Consider the following 26,419-nt stretch of genomic DNA (forward strand, 5'->3'; position numbering starts at 1 on the left):
ACCTAAAAGAATTGAAAGAAGGGACTTCAGTAGATATGTGTACACTCATGTTCATAGCAGCACTACTCACAGTAGCCAAAAGGTGGAAGAAACACGTGAAAGAGTCTTGGTTTTACAGTTTTAGAAATTACATGTGAAAGGATCTTAGTCAAGGGAGTAGGAGGGGGGTGGGAGTTTGATCTTGTTTAAGTAAAAACAATGGCTTCCAGAAAGATTCCCCATACTATGCCAGCTATCTATAGGAAGGCGATTAAGAAGGCCAGTCGGCCAGCCTTTTCTTCTATTGAAATGCAGTGTGGGCGCAGTGGCTCAAGCCCGTAATCCCAGCACTTTGGGAGGCCGAGGCGGGTGGATCACGAGGTCGAGAGATCAAGACCATCCTGGTCAACATGGTGAAACCCCGTCTCTACTAAAAATACAAAAAATTAGCTGGGCATGGTGGCACATGCCTGTAATCACAGCTACTCAGGAGGCTGAGGCAGGAGAATTGCCTGAACCTGGGAGGTGGACGTTGCGGTGAGCCAAGATCGCACCATTGCACTCCAGCCTGGGTAACAAGAGCGAAAGTCCGTCTCAAAAAAAAAGAAAAAAGAAAAAAGAAATGCAGTGTGGAAGTCAAGGGGGAGGTAATCTCAGATGCTCGGGTCTCTTTCCTCAACATCATAAACGCATTTTCAAATACAATTCTTGAAAGCTCATACAAAATAAATCAATCAGAATAGGAGTCAACACTATGCGGAAGAGAACCAGTAGAAAGAGATTTACATGGCTGCAGACACTGGAACTATAACTCCTTTTATTATGGTCAAGTAGCTAAAAACACAGGGTTGAATATTTTCACACAGAATACAAAACCTGAAAAATAATAAGTGATGAAAAAGAACAACATTAAAATAATAGAAATAAAAAATTCATTAGGGTTTACGGCAGATTAGACCAATTTCAACACAAAATTAGTGAATTTGATAAAAGGTCAGAATAAATATATTCAAAAGGTCAAAAAGATATTCAAAATAAAAGAAGAGGAAACACAGAAGAGAGGGCAGGGTATACAGTTAAAAATCCTAACACATGTCATGGCTTTGAACTCTAAGACTGATGCAAAACATCAATTTACAAGAATTAAAAAAAAAAAAAAAAAAAAAAAAAAACCTCAAGCCAGAAAAATAGAAATGCACATCTAAAAACATCAGAGTAAAACTGTGGTGGTGGTGGAGGAGGGGAAACTAAAAAGAAACCCATAGGAGCAGAAAGAAAGATTATTTCCAAAAGAATAACAAAGCAGGCTGGGCAGTGTGGCTCACACCTACAATCCCAGTACTTTGGAAGGCCAAGCAGACAGATCGCTTGTGCCCAGGAGTTTGTGACCTGCCTGCCAATGTGGTGAGACCTCATCTCTACAAAAAATGAAAAACAATTAGTTGTGCATGGTGGCGTGTGCCTGTAGTCGCAGGTACCAGGGAGTCTGAGGCAGGAGGATTGCTTGAGCTCAGGAGATTGAGGCTGCAGTGAGCTGTGCTCGTTCCACTGCACTCCAGCCAGGCAACAGAGTAAGACACTGTCTCAAAAAAAGAAAAAAAAAAAAAAAAAAGCCAAAAATCAATGGCATAGTATCTTCCATGTTCTGACTTCTAGTTCCCAGAAAATATATTCTAGAAAAACATGGTGAATTAAACATATTTTCGTGTAAACAAAAGCTGAAGTAATTAACTAGCAGACCTGATCTACAAGGAAAACTATAGGACGTACTTCAAGCAGAAGAAGGCTTATCCCAGATAGAAAGTTTAACAAACAGGAAAGAATAAAAATGATATATAGATTAATCAAAATGAATATTGACTGTATACTATTTTCATAAGGTTTATATTGCTGTTAGAACTAAAATTGCATAACAGGAAGTGATTAAACTGAATTAAAATGTTCCAATATCCTTGCATTGCCCAGGAAGAAAGTAGAAGTACAAAGTAATGTCAAACTCTGATGAGTCAGATGCATGCCGTGATCTCAGGAATAAACTGCTAAAAAATATTAAAGAGTGCATATCTTCCAAGCTGCCAAAAAAATAAATGATTTTTTTAAATCCAAAAAAAGCTAAGAACAGAATATAGAACAAAAATTAGAAATTACTTAGTAAGATTTTAAATTTATATTAAAATATATACAGATTATATTTAATAGAATTATAAAACAAAAGAATTAAAACTCAAAATAAAAATACTTATAAGACTGACAAAAACCTATATGCAAATTAAGAAAGACGTATCTTAAACAAACATACAGAGGGATTGGAAACAAAAGGATTGACATTTTGGGAAGCCAAGGCAGAACTGCTTGAGCCGAGGAGTTATAGACCAACCTGGGCAAGACTGGGAGAAAAAAATTTAAAATTAGCTGGGCATGGTGGTGCATGCCTGTAGTCTTAGGCACTGGGAAGGCTGAAGCAGAAGGGTCGCTTGACCCCAGGAGATTGAGGCTACAGGGAACATTGATCGTGCCATTGCACTCCAGCTTGGGCAACAGAGTGAGACCCTATCTTAATTAATTAATTAATTAATTGAAGAATCCAAAAAGTGTATCATACAAACACCCCCCAAAAAATCTGAAATAACAATATTAATATTAAAGTGCATTTTAGGGCAACAAAAATTACTAGCTAAGGGAAGAGACATCAAGAGTATAAAATATTTCATTCCCAAAGAAGATATAATAATTCTAAACATATACACATTTAATAACATAGTCTTATATAAAATAAAAAATTAGACAAATATAAGATAAATACACAATTAGTAGCAAATAATAAAACAAATAGGCAAAATATCAGTAAGGATTTAGGTTTGGATGACATAATTACCAATTAGACCTAAAAGACATACATGGAATACTGCATCCAACAACAGCAGAATGAGCATTATTTTTAAAAATAAATGGATCACTTATAAATACTGATCATATGCTGAGTCATTAAGCAAGTCTCTACTAATTACAAATTGCAAAAGATTAAAAGCATACAAGATCTTCTCTGACCACAAAGCAATAAAGAGAGAAATATAGTTCATAAAACATCATGTGTTTTAAAGTTAAGAAAATGTTTATAAGTCATCTAAAGGTGAAAAGAAAAGCAATAAGAAATTAAAGTTAAACTTAAATTGAAATAGAAAAGAAAAATGGAAATTAGAAAATCTTTCAAGGTAAATAAAAATGAATATTCCATATCAAAACTTGTGAGATATACCTAAAGCTGTGTATAAAAAGAAGGCTTTAAAATTTCAATGCTAAAAAGCATAAGTACCTATCTCAATATATCAGAAAAAGAACAATAAACAGTACCAAAGTAGAAGAAAGTGAATAACGAACAAAAGTAAATGAAATAGAAAGGAAATATACAAACAGAATTGACAACCCAACAGCTGTCTTTCAAACTGATTTTTACTGAGTGTATCGTACATACAAAAAAAGTCACATATCATTTAGCATATGGCGCAACAAATTTTCACAAAGTGAACATTTTTGTAAACAACATCCAGATCAGGAAAAAGAGCACCCAAGCACCCCTGATGTGCCATCCTTATCCCTGCCTGACACTATGACTCCTACAATGAGACTACTAGCCTAACTTCTAATTCCACAGATTGATTTGTCTTATTTTTTATTAATGAACAAAAATTTATTTTTAAAAGATGAATGAAATTGATAAACTCCTGGTGGGGATTTCTCATCAAATTGAAAAGGAAAGCAAGCACAGGCATGCCTCACTTTATTGCACTGTGCAGATACTGCATTTTTTACAAAATGAAAGTTTGTGGCAATCCTGTGTTCAGCAAGTCTATTGGTGCCACTTTTCCAAAAGCGGCTGCTCACTTTGTGTCTCTGTGTCACATTTTGGTAATACAATGTTTGAAACTTTTTTATTATGAAAACTTTTTCATTATTATTGTATGTGTTATGATGATCTGTAGTCTGTGATCTTTGATGCTACTATGGTAATGGTTTTGGAATGTCATGAACCACACTCATAAGATGAATAACTTATTCAATAAATGTGTGTGTTCTGGGCCCTCCACAGATTGGCAATTCCCCCATCTCTCTCCCTCTTCTTGGGCCTCCCTATTTCCTGAGACACAACAATATGGAAATTAGGCCTATTAATAACCCTATAGGACCTCTAAGTATTCAAGTGAAAAGAAATGTCACATCACTCTCTTGAGATCAAAAGCTAGAAATGGCTAAGCTTAGAAAGGAGGCATGTCAAAAGCCAAACTAGGCTTCTTGTGCCAAACAGCCAAGCTGTGAATGCAAAGGAAAAGTTGTTAAAGGAAATTAGAAGTGCTATTCCAGTGAGCACATGGATGATAAGAAAGCAAGACAGCCTGACTGTTGATAGGAAGAAAGTTTCAGTGGTCTGCAAAGATGATCAAAGCTTCCAAAACACTCTCTTAAAGCCTAAACCAGAACAAAGCCCTAACACTCTTTAATTTTAGGAAGGCTGAGAGAGGTGAGGAAGCTGAGGAAGAAGAGCTGGAAGCTACCAGAGGTTGGCGTGTGAGGTTTAAGGAAAGAAGCCAGCTCCATAACATAATGATGCAAGCTCCATAACACACAGTGAAGCAGCAGGTGGTGAAGCAGAAGCTACAGTAAGTTTTCTAGAAGACCTAGCTAAGATCTTTGATGAAGGTGGCTACACTAAACAACAGATTTTCAGTGTAGACAAAACAGCCTTCTACTGGAAGAAGATTCTATCCAGGATTTTCACAGCTAAAGAGAAGTCAGTGACTGGCTCCAAAGCTTCAAAAGACAGGTTGGCTCTCTTGTAAGGGGCTAATGCAGCTGACTTTAAGGTGAAGCCAGTGCTCATTTACCGTTCTGAAAATCCTAGGCCCTTAAGAATTATGCTAAATCTACTCTGTCTGTGCTCCATAAATGGAACGCTAAAGCCTGGAAGACAGCACATCTGTTTACAGCATGGGTTGCTAAATATTTTAAGCCCACTGTTTAGATCTACTGCACAAAGATTACCTTCAAATATTGCTGCTTATGAAAGATACACCTGGTCACCCAAGAGCTGTGATGGAGATGCATAAGGAGAAGAATGTCACTTTTATGCCTGTTAACACAACATCCATTCTGTAGTTCACGAATCAAGGAGTAATTTTGACTTTCAAGTCGTATTATTTAAGGAGTACATTTCCTAAGGCTCTAGCTGAAATCAATACTGATCCCTCTGATGGATCTGAGCAGAGTACATTGAAAACCTTCTGGAAAGGATTCACCATTCCAAATGCCATTAAGAGCATTCATGATTCATAGGAAGAGGTTACAACATCAACACTAATAGAAGCTTGGAAGAAGTTGACTTAACCTCATGGATGACTTTGATGAGTTCAAGACTTTCATGGAGGAAGTCCGTGTAGATGTGGTAGAAGTAGCAAGAGAACTAGAATTGTAAGTGGAGCTGGAGATATGACTGGCTTGCTGCAATCTCAGAATCAAACTTGAATGGATGAGGAGTTGCCTCTTAGGCATGAACAAAGAAAGTGGTTTCTTGAGATGGGATCTACTCCTGGTAAAGATGCCATGAACATTGTTGAAATAACAAAGGATTTAAAATGCTGCATAATTTTAGTTGCTAAAGCAGTGGCAGGGTTTGTGAGAACTGATTCCAATTTTCAAAGAAATTCTACTGTGAGTAAAATTCTATCAAAGAGCATTGCACAATACAGAGGAATCTTTCACAAAAAAAAAGAGTCAATCGGTGCAGCAAGTGATGCTTGTTATTGTTAAGAAATTTCCAAAGCCACCCCAATATTCAGAACCACCACCCTGATCAGTCAGCAGCCCTTGACATTAAGGAAAGACTCCAGCAAAAAGATTGCAACTCACTGAAGCCTCAGATGATTAATAGCATTTTTTTAAGCAAGAAAGTGTTTATTAATTAGAGTTTGTACATTGTTTAGAATGCTATTACACATTTAGTAGACTACAGTATATTGTAAATAGAACTTTTAAATGCACTGGAAAACTGAAAACCTGTGTGATTTGCTTTGTTGCAATATTCACTTTATTGTGGTGATCTGGAACCAAACTTGTAATATCCTTGAGGTTTGCCTGTATATAGATTTAATACAAACCCAATAAAAACTCCCAGATAGCGGCGTGCGGTGGCTCACGCCTGTAATCCCAGGACTTTGGGAGGCCAAAGCGGATGGATCACGAGGTCAAGAGATTGAGACCATCCTGGTCAACATGGTGAAACCCCATCTCTACTAAAAATATAAAAAATTAGCTGGGCATGGTGGTGCGTGCCTGTAATCCCAACTACTCAGGAGGCTGAGGCAGGAGAATTGCCTGAACCCAGGAGGCAGAGGTTGCAGTGAGCCGAGATCACGCCATTGCACTCCAGCCTGGGTAACAAGAGTGAAACTCCGTCTCCCAGATACTGCTTTTTTTTTTTTTTCTTAACAGACAGGTTCTTACTCTGTTTTCCAGGCTGGAGTGTAGTGACAAGATCATATCTCACTGCAGCCTTTGAACTCCTGGTCTCAGGCAATTTTCACACTTCAGCCTCCCAAGTAGCTGGGACTGCAGGTGCACACAATCACGCTGAGCTAATTTTTAAATTTTTTTGTAGAAAAGGGGTCTCACCATGTTGCTCAGGCTGTCAAACTCCTGGACTCCAGTGATCCTTGTGCCATGCTCTCCCAAAGTGCTGGGACTACAGGCATGAGCCACCATGCCTAGCCCTACATTTGTGTGTACATATGAGTGGGTGAAATTTGACACATCAATTTCAAAATTGATATAAAATTGCAAGAAGAATTTAGGAATAGTTGCTCTACTGAATTTCACAACAAAATTAAGTTATAGTAATTAAGATAGTGTGAAATGGGTGGATAGAAAAACAAATAGACCAATGTAAAGCATGAAAATTCCAGAAGTGCATGTGCATGAACACTTGATTTAGAGTGAAAGCAGCACTACAAAGCAGAAAATCGCAGATTTCAGTGAATTGTGCCGGGACAATCTACATGTGTAATATCGATTCCTGGTGGATTTTAAGTTTAAATAAATAAAAATAAATAAGCATCTTTGTTCATCAGAAAAGTCAACATTAAAAGCACAGTCAGTCACCAGTTCACACTGCTAGAATGGCTAAAATTAAAGAAGATAGACAGGACTAAAAGTTGGTAAAAAGCAACTAGTGCTCACACACACTGCTGGTTAGGGTGCAGATGGTGGACCATATTGGCAAACATTTTGACATTTTCTACTGGTTATGATATGCCTACCTTGTGACCCAAGAAGCCTACTTCTATATGAATGTTTTATATAAATATCTATCAAAAGTTAAAAGGGCCGGGTGTGGTGGCTCACACCTGTAATCCCAGCACTTTGGGAGGCTGAGGCAGGTGGATCACCTGAGGTCAGGAGTTTGAGACCAGCCTGACCAATATGATGAAACTCCATCTCTACTAAAAATACAAAAATTAGCTGGGCGTGGTGGTGGGCACCTGTAATCGCAGCTATTCGAGAGGCTGAGACAGGCTGTATACAGGCATACCTCAGGGATCTTGCAGGTTTGGTTCCTGGGAGCTAGAGGTTGCAGGGAGCCGAGATCACGCCATTGCACTCCAGCCTGAGCAACAAGTGCAAAACTCTATCTCAAAAAAAAGAGAAAAGTCAAAAGGATAAACACACTGTAACATATTCATATAAGAGACTGCCATAAAGAATTAACATGAATGTACAAAATTATGTGCAACATGGATGAATTTCTCAAAACTGAAGTTCAGCAAAAGATTAAACATAATATATACAGTATTTTTCCAGTTATGTGTTTTTAGGAAAGGCAAAACTAAGGTTTTTTTAAAAAGTTATTATTATTTTTTGAGACACAGTCTCATTCTGTCACCTAGGCTGGAGTATAGTGGTGTAATCAAAGCTCACTGAAGTCTCACCTTGTGGGCTCAAGCCATCCTGTCACCTCGTCTCCTGAGTAGCTGTGCCCACAGGTGCCACCATACCCAGCAATTTTTTAAAAATTATTTTTACTTTTTTGTGGAGCTGGCAGTCTTACCATGTTACTTAATCTGGTCTTGAACTCCTGGGCTCAAGCAATCCTCCTGCCTCAGCTTCCCAAAGTACTGGAATTACAGGTATGAGCCACCATGCCTGGCCTACGTATCAAGTGTTTAGGAATGCATGACTAGATTATACAAGTTCTGTAATGAAAGCAAGCATATGAGCTGCTATAAAACTCAGAATAGTCGCTCCATCTTGGGGCTATCACAAGACTGACTGGAGAAGGCCCTGTGTGAGGGGGCTTTGGGGCGGTTGGCAATGTTCTTTTTCTGCTGAGACTGGGGATTACGGGGCATTCGTTTTATAGTCATTCATTAAGGTGAACATTTGTTACATGTAACTTATGTGCTGTTTCACAATTTTTAAAAAAGGAGAAAACACAGAGTAAGAAAATTTCTTGAGAAATAAAAATGTGATTTTCAGAATTAAAAATAGTAATAATAAATTCAAGAAGATAAACTCCAGTATATTGTCTGTAAAGGCAAAGAAATAGAAAACAGATTCATGCCCACCCAGGGACACCAAAAAAAAAAAAAAAAAAAAAAGGAAAAAAAAAAGAAAGAAACAACAGAAAATAAATGAGATAGATGATCAACCTTGAAGGTGTTATTATATTAATTGGTTAGTAGATTCAATAATAAAAAAGAGAAGGTGGATAGGAGCATATTGTCAAAGAAACAAAATTAAGTTTTCCAGAATGAGAAAACACCGTTTTTAAGGGGCCCCACAAAACAGCGCCACACCAAGGTTCACAACTGTGAACCTTGCACTTTAGAACAAGAGAGGCAAAGAGAAGATCCTACAGTCTCCTGAAAACAAACAAATAACAAATTACAAACAAACAAATGTGATTATATGAAAGATCAGGGATCAGAATCAAATTGTGCTTAGCAACAGCCATACCGGAAACCTTGGAGTTTCCTAAAAATTATTACCAACTTCTAATTCGGCAACAGCCAAATTATCAGTCCAGTGTGAGGGTAGAATAAGCAACTCATGATGTCTCCATCTCCATTTGCTTCCCTTGTTTTCTTTCTGAGATAGAAATCTGCCTGTGGTCCGCAAATGAGCTGCTAAGAAAGAGCCAGTCATCTGATACAGTGTTAGGATGGCAGGTGCCAGCTACCACACCCAGACTATGAATTTCATAATTTCATAATCGGGTGTTGAAGAATCATCATGGCGAGAGAAGGTTTAACTTAGCACAGCAAAAGAAATTTCAGGGAAAGAGTGGAGAGAAGAGCCAGGCCATACATTGCACAGTGAGACAGCAAAGACCAGAGGAACAAGAAGTGACTGAAAGGCCCCAGGGATTGCGTCTGAAAAAGTCATAAGAAGGATGCGATATATTTCCTGACTGGTGGCTGGTGAATGTATTGAAGAATTTTAGAGTTCTTTAGGTGAAGTTGGGCAAGATTTAACAACAGTATATAGAAAATTAAGCAAATGAAGCCCGGCATGGTGGCTCATGCCTGTAATGCCAGCACTGTGGGAGGCTGAGGAGGGTGGATCACTTGAAGTCAGGAGTTTGGGACCAGCCTGGCAAACATTGTGAAACCCCATTTCTACCAAAAATACAAAAATTAGCAAGATATGCTTGCTCGAATCCAGAGGCAGAGGTTGCAGTGAGCTGAGTTAGTGTTACTGCACTCCAGCCTGGGTGACAGAGCAAGACTCTGTCTCAAAAAAAAAAAAAAAAAAAAAGAAAGAAAAGAAAAGAAAAGAAAATTCGGCAAATGAAAAAACAAGGTAGTTATTAGCTCCAGAAAAACCCAAATATATACGTAAAAAGAAGTGTAAACATGAACCTGTCGCATTGGCTCATGCCTGTAATCTCAGCACTTTGGGAGGCCAAGGAAGGAGAATTGCTTGAATCTGGGAGGCAGAGGTTACAGTGAGCTGAGATCACAGCACTGCACTCCAGCCTGCGTGACAGAGCAAGATGCCATCTCGGGGCGGGGGAAGTGTAAGCATGGTGCATGGCTCAACTATGAAAGGAAAATAATGCAGATTTAACCAGATACAGTATGATACTATATCAAGAGATGGAGGGAGGGAGGTGAATGTGGGGACAGTGGGGAGGGTCAGAGGGCTAGAGGTCTTAAATTTCATATTAGGAAGTCAGTCAACAATGACTCAAGCTGCAAAGTTAAGAAGCATGTTATTTAAACACAAGAGCTGTAGAACTTCTAGAATAGAATGTAAGAGGATAGGCAAAGATTTGTCAGCTAGGACGAAAAAGTATAAAACTATAACAGAAAAAAATTGATAAATTGCACTTAAGTAAAATTGCCAAATTCACAGTGTCTTAATTACTGCAGCTTTAGAGCAATTCATGATATCAGGTAGTGTCAGTTCTCCAATTCTGTTGTTCCTAAAGGTTTCTTTGGCTCCTTTCTTTCCATAGTCATTCTAGCAGCTAATTTCTACAGAATAAGCCTGTTGAGATTTTGACAATCAATTTATTTGACTAAAAATATTAACATATCAAAGCTTGTGATCATTAGTCATAAAACCTGGGTCCCATTTGTGAGTTCTGCTTGTAACAAGGCAAGTAATGATTTTTGAATCGGGGTGGAGCTTATTAGTCAGGATTGTGCATACCACAGCAAGGTGGCCTGGGTCCAAATCCTGAGTCTGCCACTTGCTAGCTGTGTGCACGAGGTTTTTCACTCTCTCTGTCTCATCTGCACAAGCAGGGGTCATAACAGCCTGTAGTTCATGAGGTGGTTGAAATGTAAATGAGTTACTATACAGAAAATTCTTAGGTTGATGTCTGGCCTGTATCAAATACTCTTGTTCTTATAATTTTATTGATTTTTTTCTTACCTTATCCCCAAATCTATTTAAGGTGGCTTACAAGGACACAGAAAATATATCAGTGTAGATTAAAAGTCAAAACAAGAGCAAAGAAAAAATAATTCTAGAACTTCTACCAACAGATTTTGTATTTCTGTATTTTCCAAAAACTCTCGTTAAAAAATGTCTTTCTCGCCGGGCACGGTGGCTCAAGCCTGTAATCCTAGCACTTTGGGAGGCCGAGGCGGGTGGATCACAAGGTCAAGAGATCGAGACCATCCTGGTCAACATGGTGAAACCCCGTCTCTACTAAAAAGAACACAAAAAATTAGCTGAGCACAGTGGCACGTGCCTGTAATCCCAGCTACTCAGGAGGCTGAGGCAAGAGAATTGCCTGAACCCAGGAGGCGGAGGTTGCGGTGAGCCAAGATCGCGCCATTGCACTCCAGCCTGGGTAACAAGAGCGAAACTCTGCCTCAAAAAACAAAAACAACAACAACAACAACAACAAAAAAATGTCTTTCTCTCTTATGGGTGTTATATTTATCAGAAATTTTACCATGTCTAGTTAGATACATAGATAAAAGAAAAAATAAACCACAGAGAAGGTCCGAACTAAGTCCACAAGGAAGCCCGCTGGAGGAACAAAGCCAGCAGAACAGCAAGCTCAAAGGTTCCCTGAGAGTGATGGAAGGGGGCTGGGAGCTCACTGCGGGTCACCTCATAACCAGCTCGAAAGCCACTCTGAAGAATGTCATCCAGGCATAACAGAAAAGACAGTAAAGGCTTTGGAGAAAGGAGAATGCGTCACTCAAGTGATGCTTCAAAAGATTGATTGCTCTTTGGTCTTTATTAATTTCATAATCAGGTGCTTAAGAGTTATCATGGCAAGATCTAAGAAACCCATTTTAGTTTAAGGAAACACACAAGTAAAATAAAACGAAGGTAAGAAAATAGAGTTCTGAGTTATTTTTATTAGGATCGGCCCATTCACAGCAGACTGGCTATCACTCATTTTTGGAAATCTAGGTCTGAAATAAATATGTCCCTTGGGTAACTCATGCTGAGAATCAAAGAGTAATATTTTAGAGCCCCAGAACTCCAGACTTTCTTTAGTTTTTCACAACATCTCTCATGGTACAAATACATGTAATAGAAAGATAGAGAGCCAGTGTTCCCGAAAAATTACTTTTCCTTTTTATGCTCTTTGCAATCAAGGTTGAAGCAACCTGGGAAACATTAAGCTTGTAGGTTATTTTGGTCTGGAGTTCTCTCATTAGCCCGGGCAGCTAGATCTGTTTGCAACTCCGCTGTAATGTGTACCCTGTACTGGAATAGGAAACCCCTGGAGACAAGGAAGCATTTATCACCCTAGGGATTGATTTGCACTTTCGCTAGTTTTCTAGGGGTAACAAAGAGGTGATGGCAGTTTAAGCCGCAGAGTGGAGCAGTCATGCTCTCTTGGCTGGGCATGGCAGTCCCCTGGGAAACTAAGGAGTGCAGATGCCTGAGCTGTATTTCAGGCTTCCCGAGTTGGAATCTCTACAGGTAAAGGAAAAGCATCGGTACACGTGAGCAAAGCCCACATGGAGGCCTGCTGGAGACTCAAAGCTGCGGGAACCAGCACAAACGTGCTCCGGGAATAGTGGAAAGGGACAGGGAGGGCATTGCAGGGTCACTTCTTAAACAGCTCATTCACTTCACACGTGATCATGAGCAGCCACCCTTGGTAAGCATGAACACCGAGGGACCTGGCACCTGAAGAAGATTCGCTGGGGGAGTTCATGCAGTGCCCTGCCACCCTCCCTGGGTGCCTCTCCCCTACTGTTTCTGCTGCCCAGTGCCAAACATGCCAGGGGCATAGTAGCAGATCATATTTGATTTTCAGGCTCTAAAAGCCTGTTTTGTTTTTAGCCAATACTTCGTGCCCCCCTTCTCCCTGTTATAAAAGGAATCAGATTTTCTCTCTCAAATTTCATCTGAATATTGTTCAAAAATACTGAGAAGAAATTTCAGAAAATGTGTTTTGTAAGGTTACATTTAAAGTAAGATCTAGGAGGAGAATAAAAATCTTTCTTGTCCAGTGGAAGCACTGTAAATGGAAGTTTCACCCAGATCATTATAAATTCATGTTGCATCTTTTGGTAATATGTTAAAAAAAAAAGTAGTAAAGAAATAAAGGAGAGGGAAACCATGTTTGTCATCTATCTTGACTCAGCCTTCTGTACCAAAAAAGGTGGAACGTTAAGGGAAAGTGGCTCAAGCAGCAAATTCGTTGAGGTTGGAAACCTATTACTAATTCAGGAGCAGATGCATTAGGAGGTGCAGTCCGGTCAGATTCTATTAAAGAGCAGCACATGGAGACTGCCTTTTCATAATTCATAGGGCAGTTTCCCTTGCTTTTGGGGGAGAAAGAGTCTTATCAATACAAATGTGTCCTTGTGAGTAAATTGTTAGGATTGTCAATTATGTGTTTGACTATTGAATTCCACAGATACTCTTAGTTAAGTTGTGAAAGTGTGTAGCTGATCAGAATCTTTTTACAGTGTTGTTTTTTAACTGTTCCAGTCTTCTCATATGTTGGTTGATTATAAGCAAAGTTTATTAAGAATTTGTTCTTTGGTCTTTAAACAGTTCTAAGGCCAAACCCACCTTCGACAAAAAACAAAAAACAAAAACAAACACAAACACATTTCAAAAAAACACTGCTAACGTTGATGCAAGGAAAGTAATATTTTTTAAATTCAGGGTTTAATCCTCTCTTCTATTGACTTGCAAATTTTAAAAAATCCAGCTAACTCTATGAAAACAAATGGCCTCATTTATACTCAGTTCCAACATATTTAACTTTTTTTTTTTTTTTTTTGAGATAGGGTCTCACTCTGTCACCCAGGCTGGAGTGGAGTGGTGCAATCTTGGCTCACTGTAACCTCCACCTCCTGGGGTCAAGTGATCCTCCCATCCCAGCCTCCCCGGTAGCTGGGACTACAGAAACATGCTACTGCTCCTAGCTATTTTTCTTATTTTTATCTCTTGTAGAGATGAGGTTTCACCACATTGCCCAGACTGGTCTTGAACTCCTAAGCTCAAGTGGTCCTCTCGCTTTGGCATCCCAAAGTGCTGGGATTGTAGGTGTGAGCCACTCTATCTGGCCAATTCCTATGTATTTAAAGATGGTGTGCTTAAAAAAAGAAGAAGAAGAAGAAAAAGAAGTTGGGATTTGGATTGGAATTCCTTGTGCATAAGTATATTTTAACAGCTCTGTTAAAAAAATCATTTCCCATTTACTACTAAGAATTACTGATTTTTAAATGTATATTTGCTAAAATTCAGCACAGAGCTTGCAGCATCTCTGTACCTATTTTCATGTAACATTAAGTTAGCAACCAGATAGGACAAAAAAGTAAAATTTTTAAATGGAAAACAATAAAAATTACACTTAATCTCTGAGATTAGAAAAATATAGATATTTGGGTTTGTCCCAATAACCAATTATTACTCTCAATGTAAAAATAATCCTAGGAAAACAAAAGTAACCTCAAAAAAGAGATGCCTAGAGAAAAGCACTTGTTTATCCCAAAATGTCTACTTGGGAATATTTAACGGAAAGATGTCTGATACCCTTCCCTTTTTGTTTTCCAAGGATGTATATTTTAAAATTCTGTTTTTGAAATAGACATGAAAATGAATGAAGACAACATAAAGCCCTTGGAAAGTTCAGGAATCATATGTACTTCAAGAACTGAAAAGTAGGCATGTCACGGGGAATTTGGGCCATGGCTTTTCCTTGGAGGCTACCAGTGATGTGACTTAGAAACAGCCACAGCAAGGTATCTGTGGATTTATGAAAGATTCTCCCAAGTAGACTAAAACTAACTCCTTTTACCAACAGTGTTAAAGGAGTCAAGATTCTGATGTTATACAAAAGGGCAGATGTCAGCATCCAGGAAGAAACAGAGTGGTTTTAGTTAGATATTCCCAACTTTAGACAGTGAATTTGTTGTGCCGTCCAAGCACAAAAAGCAACTGTAGAAGTTGAACTAGAGTTCAGGAGAGTGTCTGATCTGAAGATGGAGATTTGCTGAAACCACAGTAGCAGACTAGAACCTTAGGTGGGTTGCTTTGATGATAGGACTGGAGATTCGAAACAGATTTGAGATATATTCAAATTTAGTGTATAACGGGGAAAAGAAACCAGTATTGGAGGCTTCCCTATGACTCTTAACACACATTTAATTTCCTGTATACAGATTTATTTACAAAGTTGAATTCTTTTCTTGATATTGGATGGGAGAGTCCCTAAGGGCTTATATTAATCACTGTTTCTCTATGTTTTATTTAAAAAAAACTCAAACATTTCACACATACTCCCACCACATGTGCACAGTATCATAAATAATTTAACTAGTCTTTCAGCCAGCCAGTATTTTTTCCCTCTACTTATTACCACATTCCGTGTTGAGCCAGTTTCTTAACAAGGCAAGCTTCTTCCCCATTTCTTTATCTTCCCCACAGATCTTAGGAATAGAATTTTTAAAAATTTAAACAGTTGAGAAAGCTTGCAATCTAATGTAGTTTTGCATGTTTGAGTGATGATGATATGGGTTCCTCCAAAAGACATTTTCTGTATCTGGTGTAGAATTAGCTCATTACCTCAGTTAATGCTACCACATTCCATTTAGAATTGTTTTGAAAATCTGAAGCACTCAATGCACAATGAGCATTCAAATCACGTCTTTAAGTCTTGGTTATAGAAATGGAAGCATTCAAATCCCTGATATGATGATTACACTTGAGGCCTCATACCTGTACAGCCAAGGCAGACTATACAAAAGTAAATCATGATTTGAAATTGAAGCCTATCTTTTGCTCTGTTATACCTAAGACTTCGAATCTCCTACATTTAACCACTGGAATGGGTTGCTCCCTCTGAAGGGAGTGAGAAAAACGGGGAAGTCACAGAGTGAAGCTGTGAGATAATCCTGGGCTTATAAAGGAAATTTGAGGATCAAATATTTGAATGAATAAAGACGGAATGAGATTAAAGATAAAAACTGAAGTTTGAGTTTAGGTTTGATTTGGGGATGTAAGAGAATGTGAATGGAAAGATCAGGCAGGGGTCCTGAGCTATTTTCTTTACTTCTGTTACTTGTTGTGTTTCAAGCTCACCTTTTAGAATGTTACATGGTTTACTGTACCTGTTTAAAGGACTAGGAGTGGAGCAGACCAAACTCTAGTCAGGCAGAAAAATCTCCCAGTTAGATTTATTGACATTTGACCTGAGCTCCATCTTGGGTAATCTTAGGTAGGAGGTAAGAGATGGAGGCAGGGAAATCAAGATTTTAACCTTGCCCTTCTTTCAATTCCAGGATTGAGCACAGACTACAATGCTGACAAGAGTTCTGTACTCATGTTTACCCTGTTCGTGTGCTGTTATAAAGAAATACCTGAGTTTGGGTAATTTATAAAGAAAAGAGGTTTATTTGGCTCTCAGTTAATTAAAGGCTCTACAGGAAGCATGCTGCTGGCATCTGTCTGGCTTCTGGCGAGTCCTCAGGAAGATGTTACTCATGGCAGAAGGTGAAGCAGGAGCAGCAACTCACATGGCAGAACAGGAGAAAGGTGGTGGGGGTAGGGAGAGGTGCCACACTCTTTTAAACAACCAGACTGCCATGAACTCCAAGTGACAACTCACTCGTTATCACAAGGATGGCACTAAGCCATTCCTGAGGGATCCACCCCCATGATCCAAACAGCTCCATGGAGGCCCTACTTCCAACATTGGAGATTATATTTCAAAATGAGATTTGGAGGGGAAAAATATCCAACCGTATCACTTCATTACAGACTGCTTGTCACTTCTGATGAAGAAGATGGGTTTTCTATAATGGAGAGATTGAATCTGGGCTGAATTCCTGTAGACAGTGGTGCACGAAAATATAGAATTAATTGTTTCTATGACTTTAAATGATTTTTAAATAAAATTTTTCTAGTTTTCCAGAAGGAATCATGGGTCAAAATTGGCCTTCCATTTTGATAATGTGACTTCTGCATGATGTTTCTTTATTCTTTTCCTACTCTTTGACTCACTGAAGAGTGTCCTCCCCAACTTTACTTTCATGCATAATCCAGAGAAGAGCTAATGAGCTTCTGGACCATCCTACAACCAGTATCAAAACAATGGTTTTAATTAGGTGAGCAAATGGGTCTCTTGTAGAGCCTTGACTCCCTCATATTCCATAGTCAATGAAAAACAAAATCATGCCCATTTAAAACATTTTTTCTTCAGCTTTGTTTTTGTATCTCAGATGCAGAGAGTTGGGCAAATCATTTTCTTCCTTCATGACACATGGATATCAGTTGTCCATTCAAGGCCTTGCTTTTGTTTTATTTATTTATTTTTATTCCCCTTAATCCTCTACCACACTCCTATTTAATTATATATGTCCTACTTCTATAACATCTCTTCTTTTCCACTTTCAATGTTGCCTTTGGCATTGATCAGACAGCCCATTAGAATATTGTATTAGCTGGTTTCCCTCATTTCAGCCTAAACCTCTCAACTCATTCTTTGTCCTTCTGACATCCTGAAAATATGATCATTCAATGTCCCACCTTTGGTCCTGCAAGATAAAGCTCAAAGTTTTTCACAAAAGGTAAAATACTTCCTAGCATCATGCTCTCTGTACTTTCACCAGTCTTATCTTCCTTCTACAGCCATACCTAACCCCCTACACCTTTTCTCTTTTCTCTTATCCTGCACCTTCGGGTCTGTCTGGTAAACTCATATTTATCCTCCAAGGCTCTGATCATGGTTCCTCTATGAAGACTTCTTAATTGCCTGTCCATCATATAGAATTGAATATATATATATTTTTCTACCACATCCTGTACTTATTTCTATAAAATAACTCTAGCACTCGATAGCATTTATAGTTTACAGATTTGAGTCCTCTGGAGGGAGTGAGCATGTCTATCAGTCCTGGTGCCATTTTGAAAGTGCTTGGCAGGGACAAGGTCTTCATTAGATGTAAGTTGAATGAACAATGAAATTTCATGATTAAGCACAATTGTCTCAACAATTATGTCAAACTTGTGTTGGGTATCTATGGCTGATTATTATTCAGGAAGAAGAAAAACATATGTGGAGAGGAGGTGGAGTGTGGAGTGTCAGCCTGACCTAGAGCATTGCTCTCATCATGTCACTTTCTCTGGTCAAACACTTCAAAGGCTCCATTAAAAATAAGGCAGCCACCAGGCACGGTGGCTCAAGCCTGTAATCCCAGCACTTTGGGAGGCCAAGGCGGGTGGATCACGAGGTCAAGAGATCGAGACCATCCTGCTCAACATGGTGAAACCCCGTCTCTACTAAAAATACAAAAAATTAGCTGGGCATGGTGGCACGTGCCTGTAATCCCAGCTATTCGAGAGGCTGAGGCAGGAGAATTGCCTGAACCCAGGAGGCGGAGGTTGCAGTGAGCTGAGATCGCGCCATTGCACTCCAGCCTGGGTAACAAGAGCGAAACTCTGTCTCAAAAAAAAAAATATATATATATATATGGCAGCCAAGCCCAACTCTTAAGCCTGATGTGCAAGTCCTTTTGTCTTACCTTTCCAGGCTTATCTTTTACGACTCTCTTTTATGTATTTTATGTTCCATACAAAATAGGTCACTCATGATTACTAAACCTGCCTGTACCTGCCCATCTATGCATCTCTGTTTGCTGTCCTTTCTCCCTCTGAAGTCCAACCCCACGTCTCTCAGCTTTGGCTCCTAATATTCCATGAGTCCTTCAAGGTACCAATTGAATGTGACCTGTTCTAGGAATATTTCCTTGATTCCTCTAGCAAACATCTCCTTCATAAAATCTTCTTTTCAGGCCAAGCGTGTTGGCTCATGCCTGTAATCCCAACATTTTGGGAGGCTAAGACCTGCGGATCACCTGAGGTCAGGAACTGAAGACCAGCCTGGCCAACATGGTGAAATCCCACCTCTACTAAAAATACAAAAATTTAGCTGGGTGTGGTGACATGCACCTGTAATTCCATCTACTCAGGAGCCTGAGGTAGGAGAATCTCTTGAACCCAGGAAAGTAGAGGTTGCAGTGAGCTGAGATTGCACCACTCCACTCCAGCCTGGGAGAGAGAATGAGATGTCATCTCTCTCTCTCTCTCTCTCTCTCTCTCTCTATATATATATATATATATATATATATATATATATGATCTTCCTTTAAGTGTCTCTTTATGGAACAAATACAAGTCTGCTTTGTTATTTGAGGATGTATTCATTTCACCAAATCTACCGGGAAGAAATTAAAACACACCTCATTTTATCATACTTCACTTTATCACACTTCACAAATATTAAACTTCTTACAAATTGAAGGTTTGTGGCAACTCTGAGTCCAGCAAACCTTTCAGGGCCATTTTTCCAACAGTATGTGCTCACCTCATATCTCTGTGTCACATTTAGTACTTCTTCCAATATTTCAAACTTTTCCATTATTATTATATCTGTTATGGTGATCTTTGATGTTACTATTGCAATTTTCTGGGGTGCCACAAAGTGTACTCATTTAAGGCAGTGAACTTAATAAATGTGTGTTCTGACTGTTCCACTGACCAGCCAATCCTCCATTTCTCAGGCCTCTCTATTCCCTGAGACACAAAATGAAAATTAGGTCAATGAATATTTCTACAATGGCTTCTAAGGGTTCAAATGAAAGAAAGAATTTCATATCTCTCACTTTAAATCAAATGCTAGAAATGATGAAGTCTACTGAGAAAGGCATATTAAAAGCTGAGCTAGGCCAAAAGCTAGTTTTCTTATGCCAAACAGTTAACTAAGTAGTGAATGCAAAGAAAAAGGTCTTGAAGGAAATTAGAGGTTCTACTCCAATGAGCACATGAGTGCTAAGAAAGTGAAACACCTGAGTGTTGATATGGAGAAAGTTTGAGTCATCTGCATAAAAGATCAGACCAGAAACAACATTACTTTAAACCAAAGCCCAATCCAGAGCAAGAAGTGAGGAAGCTGCAGAAGAAAAGTTGGAAGCTAGCATAGGTTTGTTCGTGAGGTTTAAGGAAAGAAGCCAGCTCCATAACATAGAAGTATGAGGTGAAGCAGCAAGTGCTGATGTAGAAGCTGCAGTAATTTTTCTAGAAGATCTAGCTAAGATTATTGATGAAGGTGGCTACACTAAACAACAGATTTTCAATGTAGACAAGATAGCCTTCTACTGGAAGAAGATGCCATCTAGGATTTTCCTAGCTAAGGAGGAAAAGTCCATGGCTTCAAAACTTCAAAAAGCAGGCAGACCCTTGTTACAAGCTAATGCAGCTGGTGACTTTAAGTTCAAGCCAATGCTCATTTACTGTACAAAAAAAATTCTAAGCCCTTAAGAATTATACTGAATCTATTCTGCCTATGCTCTGTAAATAGAACCACAAAGCTTAGATGACAACACATCTATCTATTTACAGAGTGGTTTACTGAATATTTTAAGCCCACTGTTGAGACCCACTGCTTAAAAAGAATCCTTTCAATTTATTACTGCTCATTAACAATGCACCTGATCACCGAAGCGCTCTGATGGACATATACAAGGAGAGAAATTTTATTTTCATGCTAACGTAACATTCATTCATCAGCCTACAGATCAGGGAGTAATTTTGGCTTTTAAATTATATTATTTAAGAAACATATTTCATAAGACTATAGCTTCCAAAATGGTTCTTCTGATAGATCTGAGCAGAGTACACTGAAAACCTTCTGGAAAGGATTCACCATTCTAGATGCCATTAAAAGCATTCACGATTCATGGGAAGAGGTCAAAATATAGAAATTAACAGGTGTTTGGAAGAAGTGGATTCTACCCTCAAGGATCACTCTGAAGGTTTTAAGACTTCAGTGGAGGAAGTCACTGCAGATGTGGTGAAAAATAGCAAGAGAAATAGAATTGGAAGTAGGGCTTAAAGATGTGAATGAATTGCTGTAAACTCAGGCTCAAACTTGAGTGGATGAGGAGCTGCTTCTTACAGACGATCAAAGCAAGTGATTTCTTGAGATGAAATCTACTCCTGGTAAAGATTACTGTGCCATTTCTTGAGCAGTGTCCTATCAGAGGTTTATACAAAGAGGGAATGACTGAACTGTATGGTTATCCCAAGTATAGTTGCCACTTCAAGAAAGGAAATCGGTCTTTTTATTTTTATAATACAGTTTGGCAGAACCAGTGAGTATTATAAGTATAGGATTCCTTAGAGGGTGAGGCCAAAGTATTACTGGACCCCAACATACTGTCTGATGATGGCATGGTGGCACTCCGAGGTTATGCATTCAGAGAAGATGGTGAATATTTTGCCTATGGTCTGAGTGCCAGTGGCTCAGACTGGGTGACGATCAAGTTCATGAAAGTTGATAGTGCCAAAGAGCTTCCAGATGTGCTTGAAAGAGTCAAGTTCAACTGTATGGCCTGGACCCATGACGGGAAGGGAATGTTCTACAACTCATACCCCAACAGGATGAAAAAAGTGATGGTAGAGAGACATCCACCAATCTCCACCAAAAGCTCTACTACCATGTCTTGGGAACAGATCAGTCAGAAGATATTTTGTGTGCTGAGTTTCCTGGTGAACCTAAATGGATGGGTGGAGCTGAGTTATCAGATGATGGCTGCTATGTCTTGTTATCAATAAGGGAGGGATGTGAGCCAATAAACTGACTGGTGCTGTGACCTACAGCAGGAATCCAATGGCATCACTGGAATCCTAAAGTGGGTAAAACTGATCGACAACTTTGAAGGAGAATATAACTACGTGACCAATGAGAGGATGGTGTTCATATTCAAGACAAATTGCCATTCTCCCAACTATCGCGTGATCAACATTGACTTCAGGGATCCTGACGAGTCTAAGCGGAAAGTGCTTGTTCCTGAGCATGAGAAAGATGTCTTAGAAACGGTAGCTTGTGTCAGGTCCAACTTCTTGGTCGTATGCTACCTCCATGATGTCAAGAACATTCTGCAGCTCCACAACCTGACCACTGGTGCTTTCCTCAAGACCCCTGCTCCAGGTTGGCAGTGTCATGGGGTACAGCAGTCAGAAGAAGGATGCTGAAATCTTCTATCAGTTTACTTCCTTTTTATCTCCAGGTATCATTTATCACTGTGATCTTACCAAAGAGGAACTGAAGCCAAGAGTTTTCTGAGAGGTGGCTGTAAAAGGAATCGATGCTTCTGATTACCAGACAGTCCAGATTTTCTACCCTAGCAAGGATGGTACAAAGATTCCAATGTTCATTGTGCATTAAAAAAGGCATAAAATTGGATGGTTCTCCTCCCGCTTTATTATCTGGCTCTGATGGCGTCAACAGATCCATCACACCCAACTACAGTGTTGCCAGGCTTATTTTTGTGAGACACATGGGTAGTATCCTGGCAGTGGCCAACATCAGGGGAGGTGGCGAATATGGAGAGATGTGGCATAAAGGTGGTATCTTGGCCAACAAACAAAACTGCTTTGATGACTTTCAGTGTGCTGCTGAGTATCTGATCAAGGAAGGTTACACATCTGCCAAGAGGCTGACTATTAATGGAGGTTCAGATGGAGGCCTCTTTAGTGGCTACTTGTGCAAATAAGTAATCTGACCTCTCTGGTTGTGTCATTGCCCAAGTTGGAGTAATGGACATGCTGAAGTTTCATAAATAGTTACCATTGGCCAGGCTTGGACCACTGATTATGGGTGCTCAGACAGCGAACAACGCTTTGAATGGCTTGTCAAATACTCTCCATTGCATAACGTAAAGTTACCAGAAGCTGATGACAGCCAGTGCCCGTCCATGCTGCTCCTTACTGCTGACCATGATGACCGCGTGGTCCCGCTTCACTCCCTGAAGTTCGTCGTCACCTTTCAGTACATCGTGGGCTGCAGCAGGAAGCAAAGCAACCCTCTGCTTATCCACGTGGCCACCAAGGTGGGCCAGGAGTAGGGAAGCCCACAGCCAAAGTGATAGAGGAAGTCTCAGACATGTTTGCTTTCATAGCACAGTGCCTGAACATCGACTGGATTCCACAGTTTCCCACTCCCTCCTGACAGTGACAGAAAACCTCAAGGGCTTTTCCACTGTTCAAACGAGAAACCACTAGGCATAATGCTTCCCCACGGAAACATTGTTCCTGCACTCACAGACTACAGTTGAGCAGAACTGCTGTGGGAATTTTATCTTTTTTAGGCTTCTCCTTTTTAACAAGCCCTTGACATTTCTTTTTCCACTCTGTCTAGGCACATGTGGGCTTTTGGAGAACAAAAAAGACAAAAGATGACAAAATGACAACAAAAGATTTAGAATATTACACAAAATTAGTGGCAGATGTTGAGAAAATGCACTCCAATTTTTTAAAAAAGTTGTACTGTGAATAAAATGCTATCAAAGAGAATTGCCTACGACAGAGAAATCTTCGATGAAAAAAAGAGCCCGTTAATGCAGCAAGCTTCACTGTTATGTTATTTTAAGAAACCTCCACAGTCACTCCAGCCTTCAGAAACACCACCCTGATCAGTCAGCAAGACCCTCCACCAACAAGAAATTACAACTCACTGAGAGCTCAGATGATCATTAGCATTTTGTACCAGAAATGTATTTTTAAATTAAGGTATGTACATTGTTTTTCTAGACATAATGCTATCACACAGTTCATACACTACAGCATAGTGTAAACATAACCTTGTATGCACTGAGAAACTACAAAATTTGTATGGCTCATTTTCTAGTGATATTCACCTTACTGCAGTGCTCTAGAACCAAATCCATGATATCTGAGGTATGCCTGTATATATTGTTGATTTTGGTGTAGCATTCTTCCTGCATCTCAGTACAAGTAAAAGGGAGATTAAAAAGCTAGCATTTCCCGAGCACCTGCTATGCAGTAGGCACCAGCTGAAGTACATTTATGCATTAAGTCCTTGTCCACATTGATGCACCACAAAGAGAACAATCTGCTCATAATTGCTGAACTAACAAGTTAGGGGCCAGGACATGAACTCGGGCCATCTCTCCCACCTCCACAGTACTGCTGCTCAGGGCACTGTCAATGCAGGCTGGCACATGAGTAAAAGTGATTTCCATTTGTGGACTTCTCTCTGCTGCTGCTGTTCAAACAGAAGGGAGATCCGTGAGCCACAGCTCATATCTGATTACTCAGACGTGGACTCCGGGGCTCGTGTATTATCCACGCTCTCTATTCTTTCTTTCCTGTTCCTGGAGCTTTGATCATTGCACTTGCTCTTTCGTATGACCTTTACCCAGGGAAACCTCAATGGCAGTGGTTGGGGGGGGGGGCGCTCTGCTGTAGAGTTTACCCTTTGCCAGAAGCTCTGGAGAAATGTTGTACTTTGAAGTTATTTGCTTAAGTTAGTTTCATAAAGCAACATTCTGACTTCACAGAAACTTAAAGTTTTCTGTTTTGAAGGGATTTCAGAGATCATTTGTGCATCTATTTTCTTCCTATTTCTCATTACAGATAAAAGTGACTATGTGAAGGGCTGGGCACAGTGGCTCGTGCCTGTAATCTCAGCTCTTTGGGAGGCCAAGTTGGGCAGATCACATGAGATCAAGAGTTTGAGACTGGCCTGGCCAATATGGTAAAACCCTGTCTCTACTAAGAAATACAAAAATTAGCCAGGAGTGGTAATGCATGTCTGTGATCTCAGCTACTAAGGAGGCTGAGATAGGAGAATTGCTTAAACCCAGGAGGCAGAGGAGGCAGTGAGCAGAGATTGTGCCATCGTGCCATTGCACTGCAGCCTGGGCAACAGAATGAGACTCCATTTCAAAAGAAAATATTTTTTAAAAAGGAACTATGTGAGTTATACCCTGGAGATCTCTGGTGTTAAGGCCTATTGTTACATATTATAGAACATCTCCTCTTATGTGTGTGGTTTTTTTTTTTTGCATTTATATCATAAATAAGAAATGCAGAAGTGAGAAAGGCCAAGTGTCTAGAATGTTTTCTCTTTTAGCGGTAGAACCTCAGGAGGCAGACATTTAGCAAGAAGCCTGCTAAACTAGAGACTAATTCCCTCCAACTTTGTGGTTAAATTTCTATCCCCCCATCAAAACCCCCAGAGCAAAGTCATTAGCAGCATTCATTGCTCCTTGTAAGAGCTGAGAATACACCCCAGATGTCGTGTTTTGAGCACAAAGCCCTGTGTGCCAGATTCACAGCATGGCTTAGAACCTTCTGAACCCCGCCCACCCTACAAGATACTCTTTGTGGCCTCTCCTAGGTTTCCAACATTATTTTACAACCCCAGGCGCCTTCCTCTTTTGCAACCTCTCAGACAAGTAATGGATGCACTATAGTCTTTGCCAGAAAATAAAATGAAAAGGAATGAGAAGTCCCTGCCAGAGCAGTTTTCTTTTGATGCTTTCTTTCATCTTCCTTCACCTCCCCTGTGGGGAAAAAATAAGGCAATGTATTTATCAGCTTTTATTACCTTGATTTATAACCTTGGATCCCAATTAGAAGGTAAAACATAAAGGCACAGATTTAAATGGTGCCAATTGTGCCCTTTCCATTTCATTCTTTTCTCTCTTTTGTCAGAAAAAACATCTTTGATTTCATTTCTTCATTCTTTATAACACTGTATTGATCTGCCAGTATAGAGAATGCATCAGTGACTCTCTTATCTTTGGCTAATGCTACACTTTTCTTCACTAACTACAACCCACAAACTGTACATTTGTGTCATTACATGCCTGGTTTACACACATTAAATTAGATGTACAATGTGCATTCTATACTTTATTGAGATTATGACAAGAATTGTGATGAATGGCATTTAATAGCTTTCATTTATCATCCAGAAAGCTTCATTTTCCAACATCAATCAGGCAATTAAAAGAACTGCTAGTAGGCTGACCTATTGTGTGTCTTCATTCTCTTGCTTCATTTCACGTTCATTACGGTTCACAGTACAGAATGACGACATTCCTGCATTCATTCAGTCAGTCATTCAGACAATTTTCATTGCATGCCTGCTATGTGCTAGACAGCAGTTGAGGCACAGGAAACAACACTAAAACAACAGACAAAATCCTTTCTCTTATGTGGCTAACAAGAAAGGGCTGGGAAGAATAACAGAATAAACAGTGTATTTGTATTATACGCAGAGGCATGAGCACTAGGATGGGGAAGGGGCTAGTGAGGATAAGAAAGGGAATGGAGCCGGGCGCGGTGGCTCAAGCCTGTCATCCCAGCACTTTGGGAGGCCGAGGCGGGTGGATCACGAGGTCAAGAGATCGAGACCATCCTGGTCAACACGGTGAAACCCCGTCTCTACTGAAAATACAAAAAATTAGCTGGGCATGGTGGCGCGTGCCTGTCATCCCAGCTACTCAGGAGGCTGAGGCAGGAGAATTGCCTGAACCCAGGAGGCGGAGGTTGCGGTGAGCCGAGATTGCGCCATTGCACTCCAGCCTGGGTAACGAGAGCGAAACTCCGTCTCAAAAAAAAAAAAAAAAGAAAGGGAATGGAG

The 26,419-nt window shown here is 39.8% G+C and overlaps 1 protein-coding gene and 1 pseudogene across 1 annotated transcript in view; one reads left to right on the plus strand and one right to left on the minus strand.

Moving 5' to 3' along the window:
• The window catches only part of LOC101050349 (prolyl endopeptidase pseudogene), a 48,800-nt pseudogene extending 25,825 nt beyond the window's left edge, over positions 1 to 22,975 (plus strand).
• The window catches only part of HECW1 (HECT, C2 and WW domain containing E3 ubiquitin protein ligase 1), a 600,315-nt gene that overhangs the window by 556,781 nt on the left and 17,115 nt on the right, over positions 1 to 26,419 (minus strand). The window lies entirely within an intron of this gene.

The sequence above is a fragment of the Saimiri boliviensis genome, chromosome 10, assembly GCF_048565385.1.
Source record: "Saimiri boliviensis isolate mSaiBol1 chromosome 10, mSaiBol1.pri, whole genome shotgun sequence".
In the NCBI taxonomy this organism is placed as follows: domain Eukaryota; kingdom Metazoa; phylum Chordata; class Mammalia; order Primates; family Cebidae; genus Saimiri; species Saimiri boliviensis.